Raw genomic sequence first — 13,442 nt, forward strand, 5'->3', positions numbered from 1 at the left:
CTTCCAATCTTTGATGAATAAATGGTTGAGGATCCTAAAATAGGCTCATATATGCATAAAATTGTTAATGAAAGAACTTCCCTTGATTAAATTTGATCAGAGGTTGAGATTGCTTCATGGGCAAGGCACAGTCAAAGCACAGTGAAATTAGGGTTTCCTTGGGAAACAATCTTCAAGTCCTTTGGGTTATCTTGATCAAATTGGCCAATTGAGATACTTGGGAGACATATATGATGATTAGGAAATTTGTGGATGTAGCGGGGTATTCGTTACCATTAGAGATATTGACTAAATCTAAGGTAAACCATACAAGTCGAGTCGCCACCGCACTTCTATTTATCCAAAGGAATGGTTAGAAAGCGAACAAAAACCTAAAAGTTTTATCGAATCAAAAACTAGTAAAAATGTTAGAGATCAGGGTAAGGGGGTTGGTTATGCAATGGGAAGGTTTTAAGCACCCAAAACATCCTAGGTACTCCTAGGGAGCCCTTTTCACATTTGTTGTAAGGTTGGTATTTTTGTGAAAATTTGTTTGTGCAAACATGATTGAAGAGGTGAGAAGAGAATATACAAGTTATTTACATTTTGTGTTTGGATGGATAAACCCATTGCCTACGTACCATCTTAAAAAAGATTAGGATCAAAACCTCGTAGTTCGGGGTAAAAATCTCAAAACAAGTTGGTGAATTGATTGGTCCAAAAGCCTTAAGGTCTTTTGTTATCCAAGGGAGAAAACTCAACCTAAAACCACAAATCCACCATGTGAGGATAGCTTCAACATGCTAGTGAGGGGTTAACCTTATAATAAGCATGGAAGACTCATTGTCCATCACTAAGGATATAGGTGAGTATTATATCTTCCTCAAGGATAACTCAAACCTAATAGCTAAAGGTTATGAAAAGTTTTGATTAAGAAAGTGGCCATTGAAACCACAAAAAATGTATTTGAATGAGTGGTATTTACCAATGAAAAGTATTTACAAAATATGGTCAAAGTTGATTTAAAGATTCAATTCAAAATAAGTGTTATGAAAAGAAAGTTTGAAAATCAAAAGCATAAGGCTTAGGTTTCTAACATTTGAAAAGAAGTGTTAAATGTTTGCACAAAAGTTTTAGCTTGGGTTAGAGTGGAGGGAAGAAGAAGAATGGCTAAAGTCCTAGTCACACAAGAGATGAGGGATAAGAAAACAAGACCACAAACGGAGTTCCTCTCTTGAGATCATATTGATGATCCAAGTAGCTCCCATCCTTTGGAATATGCAAGCAAAATAATAGTAAGCTCAAGCAATCAACATAATCAGACAAGCTCTTAGAAGATCCCCAAGGTCCCTTGTGTCTTTCACTTTGGATGAACATGACAATGGTTCTTCAAGTTGAGTTCTCATAGGATCCCCTAGCACAAAAGCACACACATATCAAAGAGTCTTATGAAGCAAATCAAGAATGGACAAGAGTGAGTTTAGAGGTTTGGTCCTTCTAATCCATCTTCAACATTAAGGTCCTTTTACTCCAATTTTGCATAGGAGATGTCCTAGAAACTAAGTCCATTTGTCCATTTCTTTGCATTTGGTCCACAACAAACAAAACAAAACACAAGCACAATAATATATACACAATTATGTGCTCAAGTGAGCAAAAGGCAAATTGCATTAACATAAACATGTGCTCAAGTGAGCAAAGAGCAAAACAAATGAATAATATGTACAAGAATAGTAAATTGCATAAATGTAAAAAGAAAGAATTAAATGTTAATGGTTAATGGTTAGTGTTAATAGTTAGTATGCCATAAGGCAAATTTAGCGCTATGTTAAGCAATCGTAATTGGACTTATGTAGAAGTCACAACTATCTGAGGCCGGTCAATAATAATGTAGGCAACAACACAAGTTAGAGATCTTGATTAGTGAATCAAACTCCAACAACTTGCCATGCCAAAAAGAAGATGAGAAATGATCTTGTATTGATTTAGGTTCTTTGCATGATTTAGGAAGCAATCTATCCTTAATGCAAAGCCATTCACTTGATCCATGATCAAGATGAATTAGATTTGAATCAAGGAAGATTAAACCTTCCTAATCAATGCTAACCACCAATCTTTAACTCATTGATCAAAAAAAGAAAAAAGAAGAAGGAGAAGAAGAATAGGAAGAATTAAAGTGCATTAATGGAAATGGTATGTAATGATCAACAAGTGTTGACCAAAGATAGAGAAGATCATGGTCAAACAAATGAAAACAGAAGCAAAATGAGAATTAGAAGTCAAGAAACAAATAAAATATTTTTGGCATTTTTAGTATTTAAAATAAAACTTGAATTAAAATAATAAAGAAAGGTCAAACTTCAAATTCACTTCAAATCAACTTTGAAAAGTCCAAGTGAATTATCCCAAGTTCAACAAGGTAAAACAAAGTTTGACAAAAAATTTCAGCATTTTAAAAAGTCAGAAACTATTTTAAATCAATTAAAATTGCATAAAAATAACCTAATTGAACTAAAATCTCAAATAAATTGATGGGAATATTTTTTATAGATCTATCATCATTCAAAAAGGTTGGAAAAATATTTTTGTAATTTTTGGATATCAAAAACTATTTAAAATGAATTAAAAATAACCAAAAATGAAAAAGTTACTAAAAATATCAAATGATAAAATAAAAAAATATTAAAAATCATTTTTAGAAAACAGAAATTAAAAGGAGAAGAATGAAATTGGTCCCATAATTTTTGGATTGGTTATGAGAGAGATATGAATTTTAGAAATAAAATGGAATTAAAAGAAATAAAAGAAGTTAAAATCAGAAATTAGAAAATATGGAAAAACACGGAGCGTTGGATGATAGCTCATTAAATGAGCTGGCAGATCATGTGGATCAGACATGCGCGCCTACCAAACACTCCAGTCAATGCAATCACACCTAGCCATTAATTAGGTCATAACATTGAGTGGATCAGATTAAATTTGGAAAATGAAATGCACGGTTCAGATTCAATCTGGAGACCAGACGGTGGCCAGCGCCACCGTCTTCTCCGGCCAACTTCCGGCCACATCCAAATTTACAGAGATTCAAAAGGCAACCAAAATGCACGATCCAGACATCATTCGAAAGCTGGGGTGATGTACATCACCCCTGTACCACTCAATTCCACTCTAGATCTCTAGATTAAGAGAAATCAGACGTAGAAATTCTGTGGTGTTCAAGTGAACTCAATGATTTTCAAAAATTGAAAGCACAATAATGTTGCCTCTATGCAGAGGACTTCAGATCACACAATAATAAAGCAAATGGAACAATATATAAGCTGGTTCGAAGCAAAATTCAGTTGAAGAAAACCTTTGAATTGCAAGGATTTGAGTCAGGATCTTTGGATTCTTTTGCAAACAGTAAGCACTATGGATCAAGTAGAGAAGGTTTAGGAACTTTGAGATCTAAAGATTGATCAATGAAATCAAAATTCAGATCTGAAAAATTTGAAGAGAAATGTAATAGTTCCTTTAGTGAGGTTTGAGTTTTCAATTGAGTAGTAATTGGGGCGCCTTTAGGTTGAGAAATTATGAAGCCAAGGCCTTGTATTTATAGATGAAGGGAGCTGCAAGCATGAGCAAAGTGTGTGCATGGGTGAAGAGGGCCTCCATGCATGGGCCTGTACAGGCGCATGGAGGGCTCAATTCTGATTGGAATGGCAAGCTAAACATCACCAAATATGTTTTAGACGTGCAGATGAGGTGTATTTGGATCATGCATGGCAATTGAAGTGATTTTCACAAAATGCACTATTACATTGAAGTCTTCGAAAATGCCATGTCCGAAATTAAAATGCAACCTTATGAGTAATGGTTTGAAAGCTTGTTGCATAAGGAACAAATGTCATGTTGATCAAAACTCCATTTGGGCCTTGGAAATTAGTGAAAATTGAACTTGAAGTGTAGGGTGCAAAACATGCATATGTGGGATTTTCAAAATTGGCCAAAGTTCAATCCCTTCTTTCTCAATGATGAAAGCTCCAAATGATAAAACCTTCAACATGAAAGTTGTATATATTTTCAAGGAAATCAATTTGGACTTAAATTTTGCATAATTTGGATTTTTTATGAAGAAGTTATGGGCACTTGAAGTTGGACTTTTTCACATTTCAATGCATTTGGTCCAAAGTGACCTATAATGTTTTGCATTATCACATGTATTTATTTTGCGATTTTGTAATTTTGCTCAACATAAAATTTTAAGTAGACATCTTAAGATTTCCAATTAATTTGATCTCACCTTAAAATAATGAAAAATGAAGGAGTTATGTCCTTGGGAAGTTGACCCAAAATTAGGGTTTCAGTCGAAATGACCTATAATGTCTTGGAATGGATGATGACCTTCCAAGATTTAAATCAAATTTTGATGAACATGAAAGTTGTTCATATAGTTCTTAAGAACATTTTTTATCTTGGGGTCATCTCCATTTGACCAACACATAAAAGGTTAGGTCTCAGTGCATTTCCAAATAGTCAGATGAATTGACTGATCAACTTCTCAAGTCCAAAACTCATATCTTGATGAATGGATGATTGAGGACACTCAAATAAGTTCAAATATGCATGAAATAATGAATTAAAGAACTTCCCTTGATTGTATTTGATCATGGGTTGAGGTTGCTTCATGAGCAAGGCACAGTTGATGAACATATGAACTAGGGTTTCCTTGGGAAATAAACCTCAAGCCCCTTTGATTTTCTTTGATAAAAAATGGTGAAGTGAGATACTTGGGAGGAATATTTGATGGATGAGAGCTTTGAGAACCATAGCCATGCTTGCCTTCATCTTCTCTTGACCATATCAATGCATATAGGATCTCCTAGAAGTTTTTGACCTTGTGACTGCTCAAGCTACAAACAAGAGATGTTAGTGGCATATTTTTGTGCTTTTGGTTAATGAATAAAAATGAGAAAGAAATGATATATAATTCAATCATGCTTGGTGATCTCAAACCAACTCACAAGAGGTCCCACCCAAAGGCCAAGGGAACCCAGATGCTTATGATCCTTGAGGCAATGCCAATGCAAATGTTATGATGCCATGAGGGATCTTAGGGTCAAAATTGGGGTCTTACAGTGGACCATTGTCATGATTTTTCTCATCTTCATCTAGCCATTTCATTGGGCTTAGGGGCCTCCTAGGAGCATTATGGAGCACATGATCACTTGAGCTTCAAAACAAAAAGAGTTAGTGACATATTTTTGTGCTTTTGGTTAGTAATCGAATAAGAAAAGCAATAATATACAATACAAGCATGCTTGGTGGTCTCAAAACACTCAAACAAGTCCCAACCCTAGGGTTAAGGAGCCAAACATGCTATGATCCTTGAGGCAATGCACTTGTGCAATAACATGATGCCATGAGAGATCTTAGGGTCAAAATTAGGGTCTTACAGCTATAAAGAAACACTTTGTCGCATACAGAAAGAAAAGGGATGGATAAAAAATGCAACTGCAGTAGTCAGAGCAAGAGAACCAACATACCGTGTCCCATATCAACAAGTGGCTGCCATAACACTAGTCCAACAACAACAACAACCTTTCACAATTCCGATCCAACAACCGCAATAACAACAACAATAATGCTATCATCAACAACAACCACGTTATCAACATCAACAACAACAACGACAAAGACGTCCCGTGAGAAGATTTGACTCGGTCCCAATATCGTACAATCATATTCTACCTTACTTGTTACGAGGATTTTTGGTGTAGTTAAGGGAGCTAGGGACACCACCAACGGCCCTTCCTCCTAGTTATGACATTAACGCCCAATACGAGTTCCATTCAGGTGCTCCCGGTCACTCAATTGAGAACTGCAAAGCCATAAAATATAAAGTGCAGGATCTGATAGATTCTAAGGCTATTACGTTTGCGCTTAACGGCCCAAATGTAAACAACAACCTGATGCCTCCTCATAACAAGCCAACAACGAATATGGTAGAATTTGACAATGGAAGAATATTATTTTCCTGTGTTTACGAGCTGAAGAATCCTCTTGTTGAGATCAAGAATGTTCTGATGAAAGATGATGCATTTCCTGTTTGTAGTACAACTTGTGAACATTGTTTGAATAATCCGCAACAAGGTGAAACTTTGAAGTCTGTCATACAAAGATTATGGACCAAAGGATCTTGGTGATAGATCGTCCATCCATAATTGAAGATGTGTCCACCCTATAAGTCCCATACAATCAAGTCCCACCTCTTCTTATTCCATATGATTTATCACAAATGACTATCTCCAACAACCCAGTTACTCCTATGGTTATAACGGTACCAACATCGTTCCCTTTTGACAAGAAGAACAAGCAACCTCTACCGAGCTAATGGAAAATATGACTGGTACCGAAGGAGTAACGAGAAACGGGAGAACCTTTGCTCCCATACCTCTAGTGACAAACAACATCGGCCTTTCATCCCAGCAAAAAGACAAGCAAACTGAAAACGCCCAGCAAAAGAAAGATTCTCTACCTCCTAATGAGGTGTATGAATTCGTAGGCATCATTAAGAGGAGTGACTATATGGTGGTTGACTAACTCAACCAAACCCCGTCCAAAATCTCAATGTTGTCTTTGCTCATATGCTCTGAGGCACATCGTGACGCCTTAGTCAAGTTCCTGAAGGTCGCTCATGTACCACAAGAGATATCAGTTTGTCAATTTGACGGTATGGTTAACAATATCTCTGCTAGTATTAGTCTGGGTTTCAATGATGAAGATCTTCCCTCTGAAGGGAGAAACCATAATAAGGCCTTACACATTTACATCGAATGTGTAAACACCATTTTGTCAAGGGTCTTAGTGGACACCGACTCCTCCCTCAATGTACTTCCAAAGAGTTCTATATCCAAACTTACTATTGAGGGACTCGTTATGAAGCCTAGCGAGCTAGTGGTGAGGGTGTTTGATGGTTCTAGATGAACTGGGATTGGTGAAGTAGACCTTTTCGCACCTAAACATTTACCCTACCCTTCACCATGATCATATAGATCACTAACCTAAACATTTGCATATCATCATGAGCATGAATTTCATCTACATAAGCAAGGTTCAACACAAGAAAGCAGTGACTTGAATTCAGAGCTTTATGCTTACACCTAGTGGAAACTAGGATTTCTCAGCAAACTTGGGGTGGCGCCAATCAAACCCTAGCATGGAGATGCTTGGGTATTATGCTTATATATGGTGTCAATGGTGGCTTCTTGAGGGAGCAAAACCCTAATTTAGGGGTCCTCACTTGGTCATGGCTCCTTAAACCCTAATCAAGTCAAACTCCTGTTATGTGGCCTTCTAACCCTAATTTCAGCTGGCACATCATCATTCATGATGCTTGATCCCATTGCTTGGTTAAATTGCATTCAACAACTTCTTGTTCCTGGTTCATTCATGTTGAGTTCTTGGTTGTGTTTCTATTCACTATGCTCATGACCATTGATTCTAGTATAGGTTCTTGGGCTCACTTCTTTCATTGGCTCCCTTTCCTTCGATAACCTTTCATCTAGACCACCCTCGTACTTAGTGTCTAGTTCATGGTTTCAGTTGGTTGCTCACCCAAGTCCCTGGTCATGCCTTCAGGTTTGGTCTATGTAGGTTGTAGTTCATGGCACATCTTGATCCTTTCTAAGTCCTTTGTTTCATGATTGTCATTGGAGTATCCCTCATGATTAGTTCATTCAATGTCATAATATCCATTTCACTCTATTCCAATACATGTTCAAGATCCATTTATTCATTAAAAAAAAGCATTTAATTCATTTCACAACCATGATAACCATACTCTCAAGAATTCATAACATGAGAATCATTCATACACTTTTATGTTATCACAAACAAACATGGATCAATTCCACTTTATTACATAACCATTTTATCATTACGCATTATGTTCACATTACCCATTACATTCATATTACATAACTAACAGTCTTGTTATCACATAACCATCTCATCATATTTACTAAATTAAATCTTCCTAACTTCCAACAATCACATTTGCTAACTACCCTGCAATAAGCAAGGCCACGGGTATCATGAACAGTGTCGTCAATGACATCTTTGAGAAGCTAGTTGTAGAATCTTCAAGACTTGCGAAGCGTTGTGAAGATATCGTTGTTTGAAAATTCTTGTTGACAACATATCCTCTATTTCGCAGCCATCATAAGGCATAAGAGATGCTTAAGTTATTGAAGCCAATCGTTGATGCTTTTGCCAATTCTGAGCCAATGTCGGATGAAGTGCCTAGTAAGAAATTCAAAGAAACTTGGTCATGCTGTTGATAAACTAAAAGAGCACGTCGTAAGGCCTTGCAGCAACTCATTGATCATCTTTTCCGGACATGTTCTTCACTTGATGGTTGGGAGTAGCTTATGAATCCTGCAACAGGATCAGTTCAGCAGGGACACACCTGCTGGCAGCTTGCAAGACCGTGGGGTTTCTACAGCGTACAGGCACCTGCATCTATCACACCACCAAGTGCATCATGTGGTTGAATTTCAATGACCACCATAACAACACTACAGAGCTGCAACAAGATCATGGAGATTGGCCAAGAGTGCTAACCTGCACCAAGCCAGTAGACCAGTACACATAACAAGACCCGTAATGCAAAACAGGTCAAGAAGCCAACAACCACAATCCTTCAACAGTCTAAGGCAAAATATGCTGCACGAATTTTATCAAAACTGCATAACACTTGCAGCAGACAACATTACATAAAGCAATGGCAGCAGACCTAGCCATGTGACAATAGTTCCACTGCAGAACAACCAGATTAACCTGCTACAGACCTGCACCTGAACCACCTCAAACACGCCATGAGATGTCGCAAAACACCAAGCAAAACCTTGTTGTAATGCAGCCTAACCAAGCGGTCCACTCACAGATGTAGGATCATCACATGACTTGCACAAGATCCTAGTAAATCATTCAACCCAAACATGGAAAGGGAAGCATTCTAAGACATTTCCAATAAGTGAACCAACATATGAAGGTTGCAGAAACATCCTGCAACAAAACATGTAGAACCATGTCAATTGCCAACTTGGTGCAACACTAAAGCTTTGTTTGAAACCCTGCATTCTAATCTCGATCCACTTACACAATCAATGGTAGAAGCGTACCAATACAAACCTGCAATTCAACCTTCCCAAAGCTAGCAGCTGACCATCTAATCCTCATTAATGTCACACCTACTGCACATAAAAAAGGAAACAAGGCATTATACTTGCTGAATGCACATAACCAAGTTGCACTTTTGCCATGAACCTGTGAAACCATGAGGAGAACCAACTCAAAGTCTGTGTGTATCACATCAGTTGCATCATTAAGTCGCCAATCAAAAATTCCCATGTTCAGGCCTGCTGCAATGCCATGCTACAAAGAAACCAAGCTTACATATTCATAACCATTCAACATCAACAGTAAGGCTAGAAGCATTGTGTGGTAGCAAGCAAAATAACAGGTCCAATGCATACATACCAGAAGCTAGTGCATCCAAAAATGTCATGCTTCAAGGGTGAGCTACAGTGCAGACCCTGAGGAAATGATTACACAGTTGGTTTATCAGGAACTCACTAAAGCATAGCCCCGTAACTAGCTCACTCGAAGTTATGGAAATCACAAGCTTTGCAATGCATTGAGGTAGTTCACAGTAGAGGGAATGAGCAGCACCAATTCAGCAACCATGTCCTGCAAAATTCAAACCAGTGATTATCCAAGCAACAATCCAGTTATTGAATACAAACTAGTTTGGTTCAATATAGGTATCCACAGTTGGATCGAAAAATTGGGAGAAAATGGATTAAAGAGTAAAACTTGTGTCAAATCCCACGTGACTTAATTCATGATTTAAGACTCACCTTCACTTAAATGCCAGCAGGACGAATCAGATTTAACCTCAGATCCATGTCTCCAAATTGCCCTCTTGGATCACGCTATATAAGGGGCAATCATTGCCAATCATTAGGGTTCAGAATTTTTTTCCTCATTCGAAAAGCATCTTGCAATCACTCCCCACCTTCAGTAGACGCTCACTTCCATTGTTGTGGGAGCTTCATCACTCGAAGCTCTACACGACAAAGCTAAAACCACCACCAGAAGCTTCAAGGTTCGACGGTCTCAATCACTCACTCGCTTTGGATACGGAAGGAACGTTTCAGCGTTAAGAGAAGAGGAAGAGAGGCACTCAGAAGTGGATCGGAAGTATACCCGTGGTCTTCGTCATCATCGTCTCCGTCTCCGTCGTCATCTTCGATAGGTAGCTCTCAATCCATATGCTCATGCTTCGACTCATTTGCCACGATGATGTATTGGATCGTAGATGTATAAGCCATAACCTGATGGAGCTGTGTTGTCACCGCTGCGTAGTTGTTCGCGAAGCTCATGTAGAGTCTCCGTATGAGACCTGAGCGCTGAATTATGCTTTCCACAGAGCATGGAGAGAAGCGATGCTTGTCGCTTGGAAGCGCTTTTCCGCTTGTGAATAAGCGTGTTTGGCTGGCGTGAATAAGCTTTTCTTTCTGTTTTTTCATTTACCTGCTTATAGTAGTGTAGTGGATTGGATAAGGCCCAAGGCAATTCTGCAATGCGCTACGTTTCACTATCCATACCCCCTGCGCTCGGGCCTAATCCATTATCCAGGGGCCATTCTGCCATGTTTGTTGGAACCTTTGCTTGCTTTGTGGATTAGGTTAATCAATTGGATCAATTAGGAGATAATAATTAATTATTAGTACATAGTAGTAGCTTAATTAGAATTCTGCTTGGATAATTGACATGGTAATGATTGGAACTTAATTATAATTTTATTTAGAATGTAGACTTAATAATTGTTTGTTTAGAATTTCAATTAGGATAAGCATGAATTAATTGGTTGATAATCGATTTAGAATTTATAATTTGCTAATTGTTTAGAATTTTATTTGATTTTTATTTTTTGATAATTGTTTTGAATTTTAGAATTTTAATTGATTTTGAATTTATGATAATAGTGTGGTTTATGTGGATATTAGAATTTGATGTAGATTTTGATATTGATATTGAAGATTATACTAACTTTGATTAACCTTCTAACAATTAACTCTAACATTTAATTTCCGCCTTCTAACATCTAATTCTTTACAATTCCGCTTCTAACTCCTTTAATTTCCGCATTTTAATTTCCGCTCCTAATCTTTAATTTTGGTCATTTACTTTATGCACTTTTATTTTTATTTTTATTTTTATCACATTGTACATCCATATTCCATCATATTCACTTCATTCTAAAATGAATCTAAAAATGGTTAAGACTTTAAAAAATGAAAAAAGGATAATAATTTCCCAAGCATGGAGAGAACTTTGGATAATGGACTTAGAGACTCATTAGGACCCTTTGCAAAAGAGACCTTGGACAAGTGTGACTTAACATGGAAGAAGCGTGCAAGAATCGAGAAGAATTTGTAATATCAATTGTAATCTTTTACTTGCTTTCCCATTTAAAACACAATTGCACACACATGGCTTTCTCTTGGGCTACCTGACAATGAGACCCTTTTATTTCCGCACTCCCTTGTACTTTATATGTACCCTCCTCCCCTTTCTGATGTATGCATTTACTCCCTTTCTTTTATTGCTTGGTTAGATACTCCTTAGGCATTAGGAACACGCACCATTCAAAATCGATAATCAAACCCTTGATCCAACGTCAAGCGGTCTCCTTTTCAAATCAAAAACAATAAACAAACCTTTGATCCAACGTCAAGCGGTCTTTTCTAAATCAAACTCAAAAATAAAATAAATGGCGATTAGGATCGTACGTCACGAGCCTTAAGCGATAAAGAAGGGATGCGACTGGAGCTTTCCTACACTCATTCTGAATGCTTCGAACACAAGACGTTTGGCTTGACCGTTTGAGGTATTCACCTTTATCCATAGTCTTTAGTGCAATCCGAAATCAATAACACTTTCTCAAAACTTAAAAACAATTCAAACGCATTAAAACCTTTTGTTTGAGCCTTAGGGCGACACCATAGAAAATCCTTCTTCAAGGTAATAAAATCAACAAAACAAACCCAAACAATTTCAAAACCACGAACTACGAAGGCTCTGATTTCTCACTTCAACAAGTGGGCATACGTAGGCACGAGGATCCATTCCTTGGCGAGCATACTAATTTAAAATCTATCTCCACTCCGCAAACCTTTGGCAAGCAAGCATTCGATAACTAATACACACGTAAGCGCAAACATCCTAGATGGTTCCCATGGAGTACCATGGATGTGAGGGGTGCTAATACCTTCCCCTTGCATAACCGACTTCCGAATCTATTCGTGGTTGCGACGACCATACTTTGGGGTTTTCTCGATATTTTCCCTTTCCTTTGGAATAAATAAAAACCGATGGCGACTCTATATATTTCGCGTAGCGACACCATACCTCCAGTGACAAACAACATCGGCCTTTCATCCCAGCAAAAAGACAAGCAAACTGAAAACACCCAGCAAAAGAAAGATTCTCTACCTCCTAATGAGGTGGATGAATTCGTAGGCATCATTAAGAGGAGTGACTATATGGTGGTTGACTAACTCAACCAAACCCCGTCCAAAGTCTCAATGTTGTCTTTGCTCATATGCTCTGAGGCACATCGTGACGCCTTAGTTAAGTTCCTGAAGGTCGCTCATGTACCACAAGAGATATCGGTTTGTTAATTTGACGGTATGGTTAACAATATCTCTTCTAGTATTAGTCTGGGTTTTAATGATGACGATCTTCCCTCTGAAGGTAGAAACCATAATAAGGCCTTACACATTTCCATCGAATGTGTAAACACCATTTTGTCAAGGGTCTTAGTGGACACCGACTCCTCCCTCAATGTACTTCCAAAGAGTTATATATCCAAACTGACTATTGAGGGACTCGTTATGAAGCCTAGTGAGCTAGTGGTAAGGGTGTTTGATGGTTCTAGATGAACTATGATTGGTGAAGTGGACCTTGTCGCACCTCAAAAAAATGTGATCCCTCACGATAGGATGCCGAAAAATGTTGTTTGAAATAGAGTCGCCACCGAAATTTATTCATTCCAATGAAGGAATAGGAAAATATCGATAAAACCTTTAAGAAAATGGAATAATGGTCGTCGCAACCATATTCGGGTTCGGGAGTGGATTACGCAAGGGGAAGATATTAGCACCCCTTACGTCTGTTGTACTCAACGAGAACCTTTTAGTTCAATTCTGCGATTTGAGTGTTAATTTATGTTTATTTGTTTTTATTCGAGTAATTAAAGTTGGTAATAGATATGGATGAAGACTTCAGGAGGGGAAAATGGAGGTTTTTTATTAGTGTGCTCGCGAAGATACAACAATCTCCTACCTATGTATCCTTATAGTGCAATAAGGAAATCAGAGCATTCGTAGTTCGGGTCCTACGAATATTTGGTG

The 13,442-nt window shown here is 37.8% G+C and overlaps 1 long non-coding RNA gene across 3 annotated transcripts; it reads right to left on the reverse strand.

Moving 5' to 3' along the window:
- Positions 1-7,792: 7,792 nt before the first annotated feature.
- On the reverse strand, positions 7,793-10,660 carry LOC127118600 (uncharacterized). 3 transcript variants are annotated; one of them, XR_007802270.1, is made up of 4 exons: positions 9,882-10,660; positions 9,502-9,711; positions 9,144-9,396; positions 7,793-9,027 (listed from the first exon to the last, which is right to left on the reverse strand). It is a non-coding gene; the product is annotated as an uncharacterized LOC127118600 (long non-coding RNA). The 3 variants fall into 3 exon arrangements; XR_007802268.1 differs by having other exon boundaries at positions 9,122-9,396; XR_007802269.1 differs by having other exon boundaries at positions 9,154-9,396; positions 9,882-10,658.
- Between the last annotated feature and the right edge of the window lie 2,782 nt (positions 10,661-13,442).

This window comes from Lathyrus oleraceus, chromosome 2 (genome assembly GCF_024323335.1).
Source record: "Lathyrus oleraceus cultivar Zhongwan6 chromosome 2, CAAS_Psat_ZW6_1.0, whole genome shotgun sequence".
Lineage (NCBI taxonomy): Eukaryota > Viridiplantae > Streptophyta > Magnoliopsida > Fabales > Fabaceae > Lathyrus > Lathyrus oleraceus.